General features: G+C 44.8%; 1 protein-coding gene across 1 annotated transcript in view; it reads right to left on the bottom strand.

Annotated features, from left to right (window-relative positions):
- The window catches only part of LOC140426433 (cytosolic phospholipase A2-like), a 251,989-nt gene extending 238,215 nt beyond the window's left edge, over positions 1-13,774 (bottom strand). The window contains exon 1 of the mRNA XM_072511223.1: positions 13,758-13,774. The gene's annotated coding sequence lies outside the window, so the exon portion shown is untranslated. The remainder of the gene's footprint in view (positions 1-13,757) is intronic.
- Positions 13,775-15,627: the final 1,853 nt, after the last annotated feature.

Below are 15,627 nucleotides of genomic sequence, written 5' to 3'. Positions count from 1 at the left end.
GTGGTTGTGTCAGTGATGTCATTCTGTGGGTGGAGCTTGGCTGTGGCTCTGGGTTTCTACTTTTGTTTTTGAGTTGGAAGCTGGGCTGTGGCTCTGAGTTTTACTTTCGCTTTGAGTTTGAACTGGTTTGTACAGCACAGGTTGAAGAAGAAGGTTTTTTTCCTCTATCTGCATTTTAAAAGCTGTTTCCAGACTTCTGGATAACTTGAAAAGAAATAACTGTTTTCTAGAAGGAATTCAAACCTGCTGTTTTGGAAAGGACACAAGAGCATCCATACCAGGTCTTGAGTGCTGTGTGCTGGGCCACACCTTAGAAAAGGGGTTTCTGGTTTATGGGATATTGTTATTAAATTGGAACAGCTAAAGGGGGAAATTTATTAAGGGTTATACATGGAGTACTGTAGCTGTGTGGGGTATTTATGTTGGTAGTTTATAAAAATGCGTACTGTGTGTGTTTATAAAAATGTTAACTAAATTCGTAGAATAGACTTTGTTTTTGATTAAAAGTGCTTAACGCCTCTGTTAAATAACACTTGAAAGGCAGGCCCTATAATCAGTTGTAGGTCAGGTGAACTCCATGATATTCTTTGGCATTTTCTAAACCCTGGCCCATAACAAATTGGGGGCCCGTGGGATAAAAGTCTATCTTTTGTGATTGGGTTGGCTTAGTGAGCTTAAAGACAGTGAGGGGTGAACATATTTGTGGTTGCTTTTCAGGTGGTGTATTGCAGTTTAAGTAGGGAATGTGTTGTGGACAATGGCTCTTTCAGAGGCTCAGAAGTTTTTGGGGGTGGAGACGGTCATACGCGGTATCTTACAAATAGAGACTAAAAAAGGCTTTTAGATTTGGCAAAAAAGAACCTTTTGTTACCATTGACCAGAAACAGAATTGGACTAGCCATATAAATACAGTGGCTCACAGAGCAAGTCAAAGGCTCAGAATCCTGCTTCAAGTAACTCACCTCCTGACTTCCCAAAGCCCATCCACCACCTGCAAGGCACAAGGCAGGAATGGAATGGAATACTCTCCACTTGCCTGGATGAGTGCAGCTCCAACAACATGCAAGAAACTTGACACCACCCAGGACAAATCAGCCCACTTGATTGCTCCCCTTTCCACAAACATTCAAACCCTCCACCACCGATGCACAGTGGCAGCCATGTGTAACATCTACAAGATGCACTGCTGGAACTAATCAAGGTTCCTTAGGCAGTACCTTCCAACCCACGACCGCTACCATCTAGAAGCACAAGAGCAGCAGAAAAATGGGAACAACACCACCTGGAAGTTCCCCTCCATGTCACTCACCATCCTGACTTGGAAATATATCACCATCCTTTACTGTAGCTGGGTCAAAATCCTGAAACTCCCTCCCTAACAGCACAGTGTGTGTATCGACACCACGAGGACTGTAGCCATTTAAGGAGGCAGCTCACTACCACCTTCTTAAGGGCAATTAGGGATGGGCAACGATTGCTGGTCTAACCAATGACTCTCACATCACGTAAATGAATTAAAAAAATTCTGCCCATTTAGCAGTATAAAGAGGTGATGGTCTACTGGTAATTTTGCTGAACTAGTAACCCAGAGGCCCAGGGTAATGTGCTCGGGACCATGGTTTGAATCCCACCACGGTCGATGGTAAAATTTGCATTCAATAAAAATCTGGAATTAGAAAGTCCAACGATGGCCATGAAATCATTGTCCATTGTTGTAAAAACCGATTTGGTTCCTGCCATCCTTACCTGGCTTATTGTAATAATTTTCATGAGACCCAAGGGGATTACCCATTTAATCTTCCTGTGGGGCTAATGGAACACGAGCTTCCCCACTGAGGGTGGAGGCCTAGCAGCTGGGACTGGTGAACTAGGTACTTAAAAGATGGCCAGGTTGGAATGGAGACGTGGAGGGGGTGGGGGAGGGGGGTGCAGACTGGCTTTGCCAAACATCATGAACTATTATTGGGCAGCGAATATAGCCATGGTTAGGAAGTGGGCAGTGAGGGAAGGGTTGATGTGGAAGGAGATGGAGGCAGCCTCTTGCAAGGGCACAAGCCTAGGGGCACTGTTGATGGCACCTCTGCCATTCTCACTGGCCAGGTACTCCACGAGCCCGCTGGTGGTGGCGGCCCTGAGGGTGTGGGGACAGTGGCGGCAGCACCTGAGGTTGGAGGGTGCCTCGGTCTGTGCACCGATGTGTGGGAATCATAGATTTGGACCGGGAGGGTTGGACGCGAAATTCCAGGGGTGGCGGCGGGCTGGGATTGAACGGTTTGGGGACCTGTGGTGAGTAGCTTTTTGAGTCGAGAGGAATTGGAAGAGGAGTGTGTGCTGCCCAGCGGGAATGGGTTCCAATACTTACAAGTGCGGGATTATGTTCGGAAACAGGTGTTATTTATCTGTTATAAGATTTCCTGTTTGTTCTCTTTTTGGTTTTGGTTGTCTTTCATGTATATTTATAAATGCCTTAATAAAAATATATTTTTTTAAATGAAGACCAGGATTGGGACCAACATGATCGGTAGTCCCAACTGCGACCTGTGTGCTGTATGCCACACTGCGGTCTTTACTTTTGTTTGCCTAAATTTACCTTTGTTATTTAACATTCTCGCGGCTCCTGAAGATATTATACTTGCGTAACTCCATATCCACGACAGTGTGGTTGACTCTTAATTGCCCTTGAAATGGCCTAGAAGCCATTCAGTTCAAAGGCAATTTGGAATGGGCAATAAATGCTGGCCCAGCCAGTGACGACCAGTTCCCATAAATGAATTATTTTTCTTTCCCTGAAATTTATTACTGTCCTCTTCACTGCTTATTCATTTTACTAGTTTTGTGTCACCTGTGTGCTTTAAAATGATTTCCTGTATTTCCAGGTCATTTGATATATTGAAAAGAACAATGGTCCTGGGGAATAACAATCAACCAACCCCTGGGGAATAACAATCTATTCTTCCCTTTGTTCTGAAAAGCATCCATTAACCTCTGTTCACTTATTTTTGTATCTTAGACAATTTTGTATTCACTCTCCCACTTTCTTTGATCAAATGTGCTTTCATTTAGTCAACAAGTCTGTTATGTGGTACTTTATCATGCATCTTCTTGAAATCTGTTGCCAATGTCAACCACACTACCTTTATCAACCCTTTCCAGTACTTCAAAGAGTCAAACACAACTTGCCTTTAACAAACTCATGTTTTTCCAAGTGGCAATTAATTTTGTTCCAGGTTATTGTCGCTAAAGGTCTCCTCACCAAGCTGTTAGACTGACTGGTTTGTAGTTACCTGGTTTAACCCTCTCCTCTTTTTTGAACAATGGTGTAACATGTGCACCCTCCAGTCCATTGGCACCATTCCTTTGTCTATAAGGAAGATTGGAAGATTGAGGCCAAAGCCTCAACTTTACGTTGTTCATTCATGGGATGTGGGTGTCACTGGCAAAAATCAGCATTGAGGGTGGGTGACAGCAGAATGCTCAATCCATTATTATGGACTTGGATGACTGAGATGCGTGAGCTGTGGCCTCTCACCGGTTTCTCTGGTTGCATTGACTATATGTGTGTGACATTCCTCTTCCCATCACTCACCTTTCTTGAGCTCATAAGATTTGGAGGACAGCCGGGCATCAGAAGACCTCATAGCACTCCTCCAGTAGTAAGTGGTTCTCAGCAGCACTTGAAGCCTCACCAGCTTTTCCCTTATGCTTGCAGGGCAACAGCAACAGGGAGAGGGGTGCCAGACATCTGATTGTTGGCCACCACTGTGATGAAAGCACTGGAGCTGGTAGGGGAGCAGAATGGTCGCTCCATATCTGATGCTGAGATTGGAGTGGTGGCCTTGGTAAGTGAGGAGGGTTAGTGATTATCTATCATCTCTGCCTCTAATGGGAGACCGTTGCACCCATAGGTAGGAGCGGACCTAGCAATGTTCCCCTCAAGTAATTGGGCGTATGCCTCCTTTGCATGTTTGAGTGCTGCAGCTGACCAGTGCACCTTGTAAGGGACCTCCTCAGAGGAAAACAATCCCGATGCCTCTGACAGTGCAGCATCATGGGTGGGATTATCCGGCCCGCCAGTTGCGTTTTCCGGTGCGGCATGCCCCCATCGGCAGCGGGGTTTTCTGTTCCCGCAGCCGGACATTGGGGTCCCATTGTGGCCACCCATACTGTCGGGAAACCCACGGGCATGGTGCGCAGCCGGCAGACCAGAGGATCCCATTGACGGAGAATTCCGCTACACATCTAATAATAATAATCATTTTATTATTGACACAAGTAGGCTTACATTAACACTGCAATGAAGTTACTATGAAAATCCCTCAATCGCCACTCTCCGGCACCTATTCGGGTACACTGAGGGAGAATTCAGATTGTCCAATTCACCTAACAAGCACGTCTTGTGGGACTTGTGGGAGGAACCCGGAGCATCCGTAGGAAACCCACGCAGACACGGGGAGAATGTGCAGACTCCGCACAGACAGTGACACAAGCGGGAATTGAATCTGGGACCCTGGCATTGTGAAGCAACTGTGCTAACCACTTTGCCATCGTGCTGCCCCACTACCTGTCCAGTCAACAGGCATTATAATTTTCCTCTGCTTTAGTGGGGAGATTTCTCAAAGGCATCATGAGCCAAGTGCAGAGTGGGTGTCCCTGGTCTTCAAGGATCTACCTATTGAGCTGCTACTGTGTAGTGAACAGATATGACATGAGGGTATTAAGGTTGCTGCCTGGATACCTGACATACAACCTGAAGAATCCTTTTCTGGCATTCACACGCCATCTAGGTGTTTAAACAGCAGAACCCCTTCTGATTGATGAAAGTAGCTGGTTAGTCAGAGAATTCCTGATGATAATATGTGCACAGTTGATCACACCCTGAACTGTGGAAACTCTGCTATAGCTGCCATGCGCACAGCCTGGCTGTCCTTATCTGCTTGATATTTCATGAATTCACCATCCCCAGAAAAGAGCACTGATCACCTCCTTGATATAGTTGTGGGTGGCTGCCTGGCAGATTCCACAGAGGCCCCTGCTCAAACCAGTGGAATAGAAATTTAGTTAGGCTGTAACTTAAAGTGTGACTTCCATGATGTTGTCCTTCTGCATGAAGGTGCAGAGCTCAGTGACAGTCCCACGGGAGAGCTGGAGTTGCTGTCTCTCATTTTGCAACTCGATCAACCTTGTCCAAAAACCCCTAGGTTGGGCCTGGCACTGCCTTTTGTGTTTCCCCTGCTGCTTGGATGTTTGTTCAGGCGCTGCCACCTGAGGGACCTGATCTGGTGCCTCCGCAACATTGACCTGACATTCAGCGTGGATTCCTTTAAATCCAAATTGATTCGGCAGTACTGGGTGAATTAATCCCCATTGCCAGTCCCTGCAAAATGAAGTCACATTTTTGTTTTCAGACCTCTGCTCCTGCAGTGAGTGTGGCCATTTTACAGGCCTGGCCCTTGAGAGGATATGCATAACCAGTCATGCATGTGGTGATAGACAAGACCTCTGGCCAGCAGGTGACAATAGAATCATAGAATCAGAGAATTTACATTGCAGAAGGAAGCTATTCGGCCCATCGAACCTGCACCTGCCCTTGGAAACAGCTCCCCACTTAAGCCCACACCTCCACCCTATCCCTGTAACCCAGCAACCACACAGTCAGTGAACCGGAGCCGGGATCGAACCTGAATCCTCGGCGCCGTAAGGCAACAGTGCTAACCACCATGCCACTGTGCCGCCCTCGACAAATTAGTCTTTAGATGGCTTTAACAGGCTCATTAATGACAAGAGCAGGTGATTTTGATGTACCCTCATGCTGCTAACTTAATCTCGGGGGAGGGTCCACCGTCAGGAATATGATTTACTGTCCTTGGCCACTATCATTCCCATTGTGTTGTGCTGGATTAAATTCCACCAGTTGAGCACAGTGAGTGTTTTGGGAAGCAAGGTGGCTACAAATAGAAATGGTGCCTATAAGTTTAAATGAGTGGGCAACAAGGTGGCAGAGAGTATTGTTATGGGCCAAGGTTTAGAGAATCCCAAAGTGTATCATGGAGTTTACCTGACCCACAACTTTTAATAGATTGTGGTATGGGGAGCACACAGCTCACTCTACAGGTGTGGTACAGCAGAAAATGGACCAGTGTTGTTTTAAAACATAACAACGTTTATTCTATGAACTCAAGTTAACCTTTTAAAAACAAACAGTGAATATCTTAGCAACCAGTAAATCAAATACACCTCCCAAAGAATACAACACGAAGTAATCTGTATGCTGTTCTTTTAACATCCAAATGGCAGACTTCTGATGCAGCTCCCTGAAAAACACAAACACACCCAAGCTCTTCTCAAACTGAAACTAAAAAGCAGAAGTGGAGCTCAGCTCCACCCACATTCTGACATCATTCCAGTAACATGAGCAGCTCCATTTCTTGAAGGTACATTTCTTGAACACCCATTTCTTAAAGGGTACTCTCACATGACACCTCCCCCCCCCAAGGAAAAAAAACAAAAAACCATCAACTTCAAGATGGTTTCATTTTTCACCTTTTCACCAGCCTTTAGGAAATGCACACAGCAAATATATTTCATCGTTTCAAAAAAAACACACGAAAACAGGTATAATAATATAGTCCATTTTCTTCCCGGTCTCCTTCCTCCAACTGAAATCCTTCTCAATTAACAGTGTCATGTGAGAGTACCTTTAAGAAATGGATGTTTAAGCAATGTACCTTTAAGAAAACAGTGATGTCAGAGAGTGGGTGGAGCTGAGCTCAGTTCAGCCATTTTGAGGTTTCAGTTTTGCTGAGAGCAGCTGAAAAGTGCCTGGCTGGTTTTGCTGAGAGCAGTTTAAAAGTGCCTGGCTGTTTTGCTGTGAGCTGCTTAAAAGGAGAAAGCCAGTTTGAGACAGCAGCTTGAGAAGTTCTGGTTTGCTGTGAGTTGCTTGAAGGGAGAAAGCCAGTTTGAAAAAGCAGCGTGTGTGTGTCTGTGTGTTTCCAGAGAGCTGCAGGAAGAAAAGCAAGGTGCTGGAGCTGAAGTCAACCAAGCTGATATATCTCTGCCATCAAACAGAAAATATATATATTCTTTAACCTGATGTGTTTCTGTTTAAAGGTGTTAAGTCACATGGATGATGAAAGGGATAACTGAAGGATTATTTAGTGTTGTAATATTTTCAGGGCTATCTTTGAAGTAAGGGGTGTTAAGGGATCCAATGTTTATTTAAAAGGTTAAATTGAGTTCATAGAATAAACATTGTTTTGTGTTTAAAAACCCACATGACCATAATTTTAATATCACACCTGGGGAACAAGCCGCGTGCTTCAAAAGCAACAATCCATTAAAGGGAGAGGTTGGTTGAACTCCATGATACATATAATAATATAGTCCATTTTAGTTCCGTTCTTCTTCCTCCAACTGAAATCCTTCTCAATTAACAGTCTCTTTGAACATGAAGGTCTCTGCACGATCTGTCCATTGCTCTACGCCTCGGCATTTCTCTTTAAAGTCAGATAATTTAGTTCAATCTGATCATAGAGTCCCTTGCAATTCTCCAACACCTGAGCATTGGTTATCACAGCTTTCAGGCAGTCAAATGCCTGTTGACAGTCCGCTGTCCATTGAAATGTTTGACGTTTCTTCAGCAAGTCCATCAGTGGAGCAATCACGCTACAAAACTTTTGCACAAATGATCGATCAAATCCACTCATGCCAAGAAATCGCATTATTTCCCTTTGTCTCGAGGGTATCGAAAACTCCTCAAGGAAAGTCATTCGGGCTTTTCCAAATTCACTTTTGGCTAGGTTTATCACCAAACCCGCCTCCAGACGTCGATCGAATAACGCCATCAGATGTTTAAATGGTCTTTCCATGTCTGGCTGAAAATTACCAGATCGTTGATGTATACCGCACAATTGGGTAATCCTGAAACAACTTTGTTAATTAACCGCTGAAATGTGGCTGGGGCGTTTTTCACACCAAATGGCATAACTTTGAATTGGTATATACCATCTGGAATCACAAAAGCTGAAATCTCCTTCGCCCTTTCAGATAAAGGTACCTGCCAGTAACCTTTAAGTAAATCCAGTTTGGAGATTAAAAACTGATGTCCCACTTTCTCAATGCAATCCTCCAAACATGGGATAGGATAAGAGTCCATTCTTGTAACTGCACTAACCTTTCTATAGTCCACACACAACCGTTGGGTACCGTCTGGTTTAGGTACCATCATTATGGGTGAGCTCCATTGGTTTCAACCCACTTCAATTATGCCATTTTTAAGCATACTCTTAATCTCTTTGTTAACCTGTGCCAATTTTAAAGGGTTAAGTCTATATGGATGTTGTTTGATTGGAACAGCATTTCCCACATCTACATCATGTATAGCCATTTTAGTACTTCCTAATTTAACTCCACAAACTTGCCCATGTGATATCAATAACTCTTTCAGGTCAGTTCATTTTTCCTCTGGAAGGTAACTCAACAATTTATCCCAATTTTTAAGAACATCCTCATTTTCCAATTTAATTTGAGGTATGTGAAATTCACAGTCATCTGGATTTGGTTCGTCACTTTGAGTTAGAATCATTAAAACCTCCTTTTTCTCTCCTTCCCTTTCAAAGTACCTTTTAAGCATATTCAAATGACACACTCGGTGATTCTTCTTTCCATCTGGTGTTTTTACCACATAATTCACCTCACTTAATTTCCTTTCAATCTGATAAGGTCCACAAAACCTAGCTTTTAAAGGTTCACCTACCACTGGTAACAACACTAAAACTTTATCTCCACTGGCAAAACTACGAACTTTGGATTTCTTGTCCGCGACCCGTTTCATCACATTTTGTTCAACTTTCAAATGTTGTCCAGCCAATTCACCTGCTCTATTTAATCATTCCCTAAAATTTGACACGTAATCCAATAATGTAATTTACAATTTCTCACTCGCCAATTTTTCCTCAATCAATTTAAGTGGTCCTCTTACCTCATGACCAAAAATTAGTTCAAAAGGACTAAATTTGGTTGACTCATTAGGAGCATCCCTAATTGCAAACAGTACAAATGGAATTCCTTTATCCCAATCCCCTGGATAATCTTGACAATAAGCCCTCAACATTGTCTTTAATGTCTGATGCCACCTTTCTAATGCTCCCTGCGATTCTGGAATGTACGTAGTTGATTAAAATTGTTTTATTCCTAAACCATCCATAACTTCTTTGAATAACTTTGAGGTAAAATTTGATCCTTGATCCAATTGTATTTCTATGGGTAGTTCATATCTAGTAAAGAATTTAAGTAACTCCTCCACAATCGTTTTAGCTGTAATATTACCTACTGGAATGGCCTCTGGAAACCTAGTAGACACATCCATTATAGTCAAAAGATAGAATCATAGAAGTTTACAGCATGGAAACAGGCCCTTCGGCCCAACCAGTCCATGCCGCCCAGTTTTTTACCATTAAGCTAGTCCCAGTTGCCCGCACTTGGCCCATAACCCTCTATACCCATCTTACCCATGTAACCATCTAAATGCTTTTTGAAAGACACAATTGTACCCGCTTCTACTACTACCTCTGGCAGCCCATTCCAGACACTCACTACCCTCTGAGTGAAGAAATTGCCCCTCTGGGCCCTTCTGAATCTCTCCCCTCTCACCTTAAACCTATGCCCTCTAGTTTTAGACTCCCCTACCTTTGGGAAAAGATGTTGACTATCTACCTTATCTATGCCCCTCATTATTTTATAGACCTCTATAAGATCACCCCTAAGCCTCCTACGCTCCAGGGAAAAAAGTCCCAGTCTATCCAGCCTCTCCTTATAACTCAAACCATCAAGTCCCGGCAACATCCTAGTAAATCTTTTCTGCACTCTTTCTAGTTTAATAATATCCTTTCTATAATAGGGTGACCAGAACTGCACACAGTATTCCAAGTGTGGCCGTACCAATGTCTTGTACAACTTCAACAAGACGTCCCAACTCCTATATTCAATGTTCTGACCAATGAAACCAAGCATGCCGAATGCCTTCTTCACCACCCTGTCCACCTGCGACTCCACCTTCAAGGAGCTATGAACCTGTACTCCTAGATCTCTTTGTTCTATAACTCTCCCCAACGCCATACCATTAACTGAGTAGGTCCTGGCCTGATTCGATCTGCCAAAATGCACCACCTCACATTTACCTAAATTAAACTCCATCTGCCATTCGTCGGCCCACTGGCCTAATTGATCAAGATCCCGTTGCAATCCTAGATAACCTTCTTCACTATCCACTATGCCACCAATCTTGGTGTCATCTGCAAACTTACTAACCATGCCTCCTAAATTCTCATCCAAATCATTAATATAAATCACAAATAACAGTGGACCCAGCACCGATCCCTGAGGCACACCACTGGTCACAGGCCTCCAGTTTGAAAAACAACCCTCTACAACCACCCTCTGCCTTCTGTCGTCCAGCCAATTTTGAATCCAATTGGCAACCTCACCCTGGATCCCGTGAGCTTTAACCTTCTGCAACAACCTACCATGCGGTACCTTGTCAAAGGCTTTGCTAAAGTCCATGTAGACAACGTCTACTGCACTACCCTCATCTACCTTCTTGGTCACTCCCTCAAAAAACTCAATCAAATTTGTGAGACATGATTTTCCACGCACAAAGCCATGCTGACTGCCCCGAATCAGTCCTTGCCTCTCTAAATGCTTGTAGATCCTGTCTCTCAGAATACCTTCTAGCAACTTACCTACTACAGACGTTAGGCTCACCGGTCTGTAGTTCCCAGGCTTTTCCCTGCTGCCCTTCTTAAACAAGGGCACAACATTCGCCACTCTCCAATCTTCAGGCACCTCACCTGTGGCTGCCGATGATTCAAATATCTCGGTTAGGGGACCCGCAATTTCCTCCCTAGCCTCCCACAACATCCTGGGATACATTTCATCAGGTCCCGGGGATTTATCTACCTTGATGCGCTTTAAGACTTCCAGCACCTCCTCCTCTGTAATATGCACACTTCTCAAGACATCACTATTTATTTCCCTTAGTTTCCTAACATCCATGCCTTTCTCCACCGTGAATACCGATGAGAAATATTCATTCAGGATCTCACCCAACTCTTGTGGCTCTGCACATAAATGCCCTTGTTGATCCTTAATAGGCCCTACTCTGTCCCTCGTTACTCTTTTTCCCTTTATGTATCTGTAGAATCTCTTTGGATTCTCCCTTGCATTATTTGCCAAAGCAATTTCATGTCCCCTTTTTGCCCTCCTGATTTCCCTCTTAACTCTATTTCGACAATCTCTATACTCTTCAAGGGATCTACTTGATCCCAGTTGCTTATGTACGTCATATGCCTCCTTCTTCTTTTTGACCAGAGTCTCAATATCTCGAGTCATCCAGGGTTCCCTACTTCTACCAGCCTTGCCCTTCACTCTAAAGGGAATGTGCTTACCCTGCACCCTGGTTAACACATTTTTAAAAGCCTCCCATTTACCAGCCGTCCCTTTGTCTGCCAATAGTCTCCCCCAATCTACCTCTGCAAGTTCCTGTCTGATACCATCAAAATTGGCCTTGCCCCAATTAAGAATTTTAACTCTTGGGCCAGACCTATCATTCTCCATAGCTATCTTAAAACTAATGGAATTATGGTCACTTGTCCCAAAGTGATCCCTCACTAGCACTTCTATCACTTGCCCTTCCTTATTTCCCAAGACGAGGTCAAGTTTTGCCCCCTCTCTAGTCGGTCCATCCACATACTGAATGAGAAATTCCTCCTGAATACACTCAACAAATTTCCCTCCATCCAAGCCCCTAATGCTATGACTGTCCCAGTCAATGTTGGGAAAGTTAAAGTCCCCTACTACTACCACCCTATTATTCTTGCAGCTATCTGTAATCTCCTTACATATTTGCTCCTCAATTTCCCGCTGACTATTTGGGGGCCTGTAGTACAGTCCTACCAAGGTGATCTCTCCCTTCTTATTTTTCAGTTCCACCCATATAGACTCAGTGGGCGAACCCTCGGATATATCCCCTCTAAGTACTGCCGTGATGTTCTCCCTAATCAAAAACGCCACTCCCCCTCCTCTCTTACCTCCTGTTCTATCCTTTCTATAGCATCTGTAGCCCGGAACATTGAGCTGCCAGTCCTGCCCCTCCCTTAGCCATGTTTCAGTCATAGCTATAATATCCCAGTCCCATGTGCCCATCCATGCCCTGAGTTCATCCGCTTTGCCCGTCAGGCCCCTTGCATTGAAATAAATGCAGTTTAATGTAGACCTTCCTTGCTCTCTGCCCTGCTTTCTCTGGTCATGCTTTACACACTCTCCCTTCCTGCCTTTTGTTTCTGTCCCCACTGACTTCCTACATCGGTTCCCATCCCCCTGGCACATTAGTTTAAACCCTCCCCAACTGCACTAGCAAACACCCCCCCGAGAACATTGGTTCCGGTCCCACCCAGATGCAGACCGTCCGATTTGTACAGGTCCCACCTCCCCCAGAATCGGTCCCAATGTCCCAGGAATTTGAAACCCTCCCTCTTGCACCATCTCTCAAGCCACGTATTCATCCTAGCTATCCTGTCATTCCTACTCTGACTATCACGTGGCACTGGTAGCAATCCTGAGATTACTACCTTTGAGGTCCTACTTTTTAGTTTAACTCCTAACTCCCTAAATTCAGCTTGTAGGACCTCATCCCGTTTTTTACCTATATCGTTGGTGCCTATATGCACCACGACAGCTGGCTGTTCACCCTCCCCCTCCAGAATGCCCTGCAGCCGCTCCGAGACATCCTTGACCCTTGCACCAGGGAGGCAACATACCAACCTGGATTCTCGTTTGCGTCCGCAGAAACGCCTGTCTATTCCCCTTACGATTGAATCCCCTATCACTATAGCTCTGCCACTCTTTTTCCCGCCCTTCTGTGCAGCAGAGCCAGCCACGGTGCCATGAACCTGGCTGCTGCCACCTTCCCCTGGTGAGCCATCTCCCCCAACAGTTTCCAAAACGGTAAATCTGTTTTGGAGGGAGATGACCGCAGGGGATCCCTGCACTGCCTTCCTACTCTTCCTCTGTCTGTTGGTCACCCTTTCCCTATCTGCCTCAGTAATTTTAATCTGCGGTGTGACCAACTCACTGAATGTGCTTTCCACAACTTCCTCAGCATCGCGGATGCTCCAAAGTGAGTCCATCCGCAGCTCCAGAGCCGTCAAGCGGTCTAACAGGAGCTGCAGTTGGACACACTTCTTGCAGATGAAGGAGTCAGGGACACCAGAAGGGTCCCTGACTTGCCACATCTCACAAGAGGAGCATGACACGGGTCTGAGCTCTCCTGCCATAACTTAAACCTGAAGTTCAATTTGAACTACACTACACAGCTAGGAGAAAGTCAAAGAGAGAGAAATCACTTACCAGTTACAAGCCAAACACTTACCTGCTGGCTGTGATGTAGTTGCTCCAGAGACTCCCTCACAGGTCTGCTTCTCTGCACCTCCTTCAGGTGAGCACCAAATTCCCTTAACTAGTTAATTACTTTACTTAATTAACTTGATTTTTTTTTTTTTTGTCACTCCCCTCTTACCCGAACTCAGCCTTACCCAAACTCAGATACACTCTGTTTGCCTTCAGCACTCTGTTTCTAAAGGCACTTCAGCCACACCCTTTGTATCCTTCCTGATTTACAGTCAGCCAATAGGCCTGCTCCCAAAACTGATCTCTCTCCCGAACAGCTGACCTGCAAGGTAAGGAAGTGGTTATGCAGTACTTACCTCACCCACAGCGCGCCCTTTTAAACTGTCCCCTCTGCCTCGCAGCTCCCGCGCTTTTTGAAACTCCCGCGCTGTTTCCAAGGTCCTGGCTCCCTCTCTCTCCCGAACAGCTGACCTGCAAGGTAAGGAAGTGGTTATGCAGTACTTACCTCACCCACAGCGCGCCCTTTTAAACTGTCCCCTCTGCCTCGCAGCTCCCGCGCTTTTTGAAACTCCCGCGCTGTTTCCAAGGTCCTGGCTCCCTCTCTCTCCCGAACAGCTGACCTGCAAGGTAAGGAAGTGGTTATGCAGTACTTACCTCACCCACAGCGCGCCCTTTTAAACTGTCCCCTCTGCCTCGCAGCTCCCGCGCTTTTTGAAACTCCCGCGCTGTTTCCAAGGTCCTGGCTCCCTCTCTCTCCCGAACAGCTGACCTGCAAGGTAAGGAAGTGGTTATGCAGTACTTACCTCACCCACAGCGCGCCCTTTTAAACTGTCCCCTCTGCCTCGCAGCTCCCGCGCTTTTTGAAACTCCCGCGCTGTTTCCAAGGTCCTGGCTCCCTCTCTCTCCCGAACAGCTGACCTGCAAGGTAAGGAAGTGGTTATGCAGATATTGATTCCCACTTTTTGTTTTAAGACGCGGTCCTACGCAATCAATTAAGACCCTTGTAAAAGGTTCCTCAAATGCTGGAATGGGTATTAAGGGCGCTGGTTTTACCACTGCTTGAGGTTTCCCTATCACTTGACATGTGTGACATGATTGACAAAATTTAACTACATCTTTATGTAGACAAGGCAAATAAAAATGTTTCTGGATTTTAGCTTGAGTTTTCCTTATTCCCAAATGACCTCCCACTGCTACCTCATGTGCAACGCAACACTTCCTTTCTATACCCTACCGGCAATACTACTTGATGCACTTCTGCCCACTTTTCATCCGCCTGCATATGCACAGGTCTCCATTTTCCATCAAGACATTACTTTTACGGTAATAACACTCTGGTATACACGCAGATTCCTCTTCCATGTATGCTTTCTGATACATCCGTTTTATTTCTATATCTTTTTGTTGTAACTCCGCCAATTTTCCTGAACTAAAAATATCCGCCTCATTCTCCACCTGTTCTTTTTCAACCATCTGATCAAAAATCGTTTCTGATAATTGCACTTCAACTTCATCTTCACTCTTTGATTTCTCCTCTTGTCTTAACCTGTGACTTTGCGACCTTGTTACTACACAATCCGGAAAAATCCCAGGATATTCGTCCTTCAACACTTCAGTTGTCTGATTTTCCACTGGCTTATCAACCACAGTAGGCATCACTCCCACTTGCGATCCAGCTAAATCATTACCCAAGATAAACTGTATTCCTGGACAAGATAGTTTCTCTATTACTCCTACTACCACTTCACCACTCTTCACTGGACTTTCCAACCTTACCTTATATAATGGAATGCTACTCCTCTCACCCTGAATTCCACATATTACCACCTTTTCTGGCAACATTCTTCCCAAACTACATAACTCCTCATCTCTTACCATTAAAGATTGACTAGCTCCCGTATCTCTTAAAATTGTGACTTCTTTACCTGCTCCTCCTGATACACATGAGTAAACTTTACCCACACAAGTAAATTCTTTAAAGACATCTGGCACCTTCTTATCAATCACCTCTTGGTCAGGCTGTACAATCTTTTGCACATCCTTCGCTTCACTTGGGCTTTCCTTCACCACTTTAACAAACCCCACTGTCTTATCCTGTTTTACCACATCAGCCTTCCCAGTGCTTTTCTTCAACCACCAATACTGTGACTTTATAAGGCCTAGTTTATTACAGTGAAAACATTTGAAAAATTTCATTTCTTTTCCACCCTCCTGGATTTCTTTTTT

Source organism: Scyliorhinus torazame, chromosome 7 (genome assembly GCF_047496885.1).
Source record: "Scyliorhinus torazame isolate Kashiwa2021f chromosome 7, sScyTor2.1, whole genome shotgun sequence".
NCBI lineage: Eukaryota > Metazoa > Chordata > Chondrichthyes > Carcharhiniformes > Scyliorhinidae > Scyliorhinus > Scyliorhinus torazame.
The sequence above is the reverse complement of the archived record's forward strand: the minus strand, read 5'-3'. Positions and strand labels throughout refer to the sequence as shown.